Source organism: Pezoporus occidentalis, unplaced genomic scaffold (assembly GCF_034315485.1).
Source record: "Pezoporus occidentalis ecotype Australia unplaced genomic scaffold, CSIRO_AGI_Poc_V1 ctg113, whole genome shotgun sequence".
Classification (NCBI taxonomy): domain Eukaryota; kingdom Metazoa; phylum Chordata; class Aves; order Psittaciformes; family Psittacidae; genus Pezoporus; species Pezoporus occidentalis.
In genome coordinates this window covers 2,462,050-2,468,049 of record NW_026912918.1, presented here as the reverse complement: position 1 = coordinate 2,468,049, position 6,000 = coordinate 2,462,050, and the positions used below count along the sequence as shown (strand labels likewise).

At 40.1% G+C, this 6,000-nt stretch overlaps 1 long non-coding RNA gene across 1 annotated transcript; it reads right to left on the bottom strand.

Annotated features, from left to right (window-relative positions):
• Positions 1-1,495: 1,495 nt before the first annotated feature.
• LOC134172376 (uncharacterized) lies at positions 1,496-3,717 on the bottom strand. The gene is made up of 2 exons (XR_009967906.1): positions 2,368-3,717; positions 1,496-1,855 (listed from the first exon to the last, which is right to left on the bottom strand). It is a non-coding gene; the product is annotated as an uncharacterized LOC134172376 (long non-coding RNA).
• Positions 3,718-6,000: the final 2,283 nt, after the last annotated feature.

Here is a 6,000-nt window from a genome sequence, read left to right as displayed (position 1 = left end):
CCAAAACCATGCAGTCTCTGCCTCTTTTGAAAATAGATTCCCTCCTGTCTCTAACCTTTCCAGTTCTAACTCAGTCACTGTAATCATCATTAAAGTGATCTCATTTTTCCCTTCCTTGGATGCGTGTTCTTTGCTCAGCACATTCCTTCCACATTAAGCAATGTTTCTGCTATTTACATTTTTGACTGTCATAAGGTTTATTAACTACATATAGATTTGTCACAACGTGCATACCTAAACCCCTTTGTTTATTTTGAGCTTTGATAGCAAAAAACCCCCACACATAACAAACAGTTTTGACAAACTACTACCTAAACCACCCCCTCTCTACTGCTCACCAGTTTCTCAGCTCATAGTATCAGAACTATGGAAGGATGGGGACCTGTCAGAGCGAGTCCAGAGGACGCCACGAAGATGCTTAGTGGTCTGGAGTACCTCTGCCCTGGAGACAGGCTGAGAGAGCTGGGCTTGTTCAGCCTGGAGAAGAGAGGGTTCTGGGGAGACCTTAGAGCAGCTTCCAGTGCCTAAAGGGGCTACAAGAGATGTGGAGGGGGACTTTTTACAATGCCCTGTAGGGACAGGACAAGGGACAATGACTTTAAACTGCCAGAGGGGAGATTTAGATTAGACATTAGGAAAAAATTCTTCACTATGAGTGTGTTGAAGCATTGGCACAGGCTGTCCAGAGAAGCTGGAGCTGCTCCATCTCTGGTAGTGTTAAAGGCCAGGCTGGACAGGGCTTTGAGCAACCTGGTCTTATGAAAGGTGTCCCTGCCCATGGTGGGGGGATTGGAACTGGATGATCTGTAAGGTCCATTCCAACCCACACAATTCTGTGATTCTATGAAGAAATTCTAAGGAGTAAACTGTGATGACTGTGCATTCAAAGAGAGGCACCTTGAATAAGGAACTAGCTAGCACCTAACTTACAGATCGTTTAGATCTTTAAACAGGCTAACTGTGTATATATATGTATATATATATATATATATATATATATACAGCTGAGAACTCTGAGCCTCCAGGTAAAGTCACCTGAAAAAAAGGGATGGCACTTGTGATAAAGACCTTTCAGTCTTTTTTAATACAGCTATACGAGCAGGAGAAAGAAACTTGTTATGTTGTGTGCACATAAAAAAGTGAGACATACATGACTACTTTGGAAAACAATAAGCTGGGTATGTGAAGCATTTGAGAGGTAAGGAGATGGACATAGAGGATTATAAATCGATATTTTGGTGTAAGGATCCATATATTTATTTTGCTATTTAAAATAAAACCAATTAATTTTAGCCCTTTCTGAATACTGCAGTACGTGCCTTAACTGGTCCAAAAGAAAGGTTTTAATTCTAAACTGGAGACCTCAAAAAGAAGAATTCAGCTGAGATGTACTCATTCACCAACCCATAATGAAATATGCTAAATTTGCAAGCTTCTTTGCAAGCTTGGAGCAATTCTACAGCTGGACTATGGAAAACAGTTTATGCTATGGTGCTACATAACCAAAGACGACATTTATTTGAATCTCTTTCAATCAAATATCTTAAAATACATTAATGTAAACCACAAATACAGCAATAATGTGAATGTCCAGCAGAGGGAGAGTAACAGGTCAGAAACACCATTTGTAAATAGCAGCGTTGGAACAAACAAACCAGCAAAAAGACTTTTCCAGGTCAAGATATCTTAGTTTGGATTATACCTGGTCTTGTGCAAATATAAAAGCCTCTTTATAATAAACTTATACTTCCAGTAACACCAGCAAACCTTAGGATAGACTTGGCTCCTGAAAAAGGCATCATGCTGAAACTGTGTTTTTTATTCTCTAGTGCTCAGCTGCATCTCCACAGGCTACCTGGAAAGAGAATTTGCCAGAGTTTAAGAATATTAATTTATAATCTCCTGGCACCTAATCAATCTTAAAATAGTTCAGTACTTTCAGTTCTGTGTCAGGCCTCATGAATATTATGAAAGGTATTTAGAAAAATTCTTGCACAGTTTTGCTTCAGGAGATATGTATCACATGTACTTAGGTACAGCCTTAATTCAACTTTTCCACAAAAACTTCCTGATTTCACTCCACCTGCTTCTTCAAAGTAATGCTAAACTTGACGTTTAAATGTCTTTTGAGACTCTTTGTTCACATTAGTCTCAGATAAAGAGCAATGCTTCTAGAACAGCACTTTCACAGCTGAGCAGTTTCCTGTATTTTTCTTTTAATAATTTACCTTGTAACTCTTGTATTTTCTTCCTCCTAGGTAAATAACTGGTTCTTTTAGCTTTGTTTTTAAAGACTCACTCTGACTTCAAAGCAATTCTAAATATCAAGGTTACTCAAGTGCATAACTAATATACATATTTGAATACCTTTAAATTTCAGGGCATGGCTCCCAGTGCGTCACTTGAATTTCAGCTTGCTGCCACATCAGAAAGGGAAGTCTTATTCCTTCCCTGCTCCTCCCAATCTCAGCCAAACACTTCCCATTTTGCAGCAGTTCAGGAGCTTATCTGATCTCAAGGCAAACTGAGTCAATTCATTCGTAATCAAGGCCAGGTTGGACAGGGCTTTGAGCAACCTGCTCTAGTGGAAGGTGTCCCTGCACGTGGCAGGGGGTTGGAACTGGATGAGTTTTAAGGTTCCTTCCAACCCAAAACATTCTGAGTCTATGTAACTCAGCACCCTAAAACCATTCTCTTTCCCCCTCAGACTGCCGCTATTTTATGGAGTTTAATAAGCTTACCTGTTTGTTGGTGGTGAGCTGTTAATTTTTGAACATGTTAACATTTTGAAACCTCTCAGTGAAATACATCTTTCTTCTTCTGCATCAGGTCACCTAACTAAACCATTGATATTTCATAGGTGTTATCTGTTAGGGTGTAAAGTGCTTGTGAGAACCTTGGAAGAAAGTTAGTATTGAAGTACAAAATGCTATATCCTAATGTCATGTGAAGGAGCACCTCCATTTCACTGCTACAGGACTGACTTTTCACAGGCTGCAAACTAGTTGTGAAGCTACCTTGAGATAGCTTAATATACGAATATGTTGCTCTCTCTCTAAATGAAGTCTTGTTCCTCATTCTTACTTTATACAAGCTCTGACATTTGTCAAACACCTCTTAAGGGTTGATTCATCTCAGTAACCCAGGAGGAAAAAGAAAGTGAATTGTTCTGTAGCTATATTTAATGCGATAGACTGACTCAGCAAAGGGTCTAACAAGAGCTAGAAGGCAGCGGGAGGACAGGCAGAACTGCACAAGGTCAGGTAGAACTGACAGGAGACAGTTTCTCTGCAACCCAGTCCCCACAGGTTAACCCTGAGGTGGTTCAATCACTTCTTTCCTAAGTAGTGCTTTGATAATTAAAGTCAGTCATGATGTGATGATGGATTTATATGGGTGGTTCTTAATAGGAAAAGCTTTTTAATTTTTATTAAATTAAGAGATAGTATATTTATTATAAACATTTTGATGAAGAAGAGATTTAAACAAGAGAAGCTTTTATAATGCTTTAAAACCTCAAGAGAACATAACCATTTACATTCCAGTAGGTATTTTGTGAAGTAATTTACCATGATTCCACTTCAGTTTTGTTTTGAGTGCCAGCTGTTCCTAAGTGGAAACACAAACTACAAGCCCTGCTAAAAATTTAGCATTTGAGTTTACACAATTCCTGGCAGCCTGCAAAACAGGTTTGTGCACTCCAAAGGACATCTGGCGTCTTCTGAAATTATTTGTGGACTAATTGTTTATATCCTAGCAAGTACCTAGGGAGTAAGTACCTGTCAAGGAAAGAAGGAATGCTGGGTAACACAAGTAATTTTTTCCCCTTGAAATGAGTGGTAACACACAGTTCAATACCTCTGACCAAATGCATGTTTGGGCCCACTCCCTGCATACACATCCCAAAAAAAGAAAAAAGTATTATCCTGACTGAGTACTTTAAGAGCTGGCAGAATGAAGCTCCATTTCAAAAACCTTCAGGAACTGTTTTTAAGTGATGCCAAAGTGTATGGAAGAATTCCTGCCTACATGTTCTGTGTGCTGGTAATCTTAAAGTAAGTCTTAATTGCTCTGGAAATCTACTACCTGCCTCCAGTTAAGCCTTTCCTGACTTGTAGGCCGTGTCAAGGCTCAAACAAAAAATGAACTTGCAATACAGCGTTGCAGTCATTATAAACCTGAGCTATTAAATGCTCATAATGCTGGTAAAAAGTGTAGAATAGCTATCCACTCTGTCAGCAGAATTCATGATGCTTGGTTTCCACTGGATTTTTATCTATTATTCAGCAGTAGTAACCCATGAGCTCCTTTGTTCCAAATCGTGTTACCTTGTTTCCATACTAAATGAAATGTATCAGATGCCTAGGGTTTAATAAATGTCACCTAATAGCAAAGGTTAGTATTAAAAAAAAAAAGAAGAAACAAAATACCCCAAACAAACTAAAAACCTATATTGAGGTGTTCTGATGTGTTTCTTACGATACTAGCTGCTAAGGAAACATATTTCTTACTCCTGTAGCTTTACATCTATTCTTCCACTATTCTCCTGGTAAGAAGGGATCATATCCTATTCATGCTTTATCCCAGCCCTCAGAGGGACTGCATATGATTATTATTATTTTTATTATGATCACCACACACATCTGAGAAACTTACCTGTAATTTAACAAAATTCTAAATATTACACAGGTTAATTGTACTTCCTTAATTGTACTCAACTTTGAACAGCAGAGGCCCTAGCAATGTGTGTCTTAAATCAGAGAATGCACCAGGGAATGACCACAGAGTGGTTTTCACAAGGTCTTTACAATTCATTCTTTAGGCTCTGGTGAGCATAAGCTCTTGGTGCTTCAAGGAGACTTCCACTAGCAGAGGTGCAGAGTCTTTCACTTGTCAATATATTTTTTTCTTTCAAAAGTAATTATCTGTGGTGTTGGTAAGGATATATATATTTTAAATTTACTTTAATAAATGCTGCCATGTGCACTAGTGTTTTCTCTGAATGTGATCAGTTGGACACACATTTTTCCATTAACATGTGAGCATTACCAGCCACGTGGAGTTTTTTGCTTGTCAAGGGCGTACATGTTTCTGCTGGTGTGCAGCCAGAAACCATCGCACTCTTGTGTCAGGATGATGTTACGTAAGTGCCACTTTGGGAAAGTTTGTGTAGTTGTCCAGCCAAAACTGCACTGGATTTTGTGCTGAATGGAGATCTTTACATTCCAGTTCTAAGCCCATCTGTTTTCAAAACAACTCCGTAAACCTGCCTCACAGTGTTCTAATGTAAATAAGCTGCAAATGACTCAGTCCTCACATGTGAGCACTCCAAGGAACTCCCTTCTGCCAAGCACTCACTTCATTTAGTTAAAATCACTTTAATACTGAGCCTTACAAGATGAAGTGCTGCCACAGCCTCGTGCAGCCTACTAACCAAAATGTGCTTGCTTCCCCTCTGTTCCTCTCCAACTCCTCCAAATATACATAACTTCAACGATGTGGGGGTTTGGTGGTTTGGGATTTTTAAGGTGTATCAGTCTTACCACTCAAGGGCCTCAGTACTTGACAGGCCCTACTGAATTTGGTTTAACTGGATTGTTTTAAAACTAATAATAACCAAGTCAAACTGTGCTGTAAAATTGCCAAAATTGGTTAACGCGTCATGACAACTTACAGCTGGACATAGAGAAATGTTCGCTCGCCCCTCACGTGAGACAAATGTGCTCACAGATCTTCCTTTGGAGGTGTGCTGCCCCAGCGCAGGTGCCATCGCTGCACCGTCACTGTGCCCCTATGCTTTCCAGGACTCGGTAAGTGCAACTTTGCATAGATAAAAGCTGGAATACGCACGTCTTCAGTGGCTGAGTCCTTATGGAGGCGGGAAATCCCGTGCGGTGACACCCCCGCCGGGCCCGCCCGAGACGGGTTCATCGCTCCCGGGAGGCAACGTCCCATGACTGCAGCCCGTCCCCTTCTTGTGTGGGCTAAGGGAACGGGGAG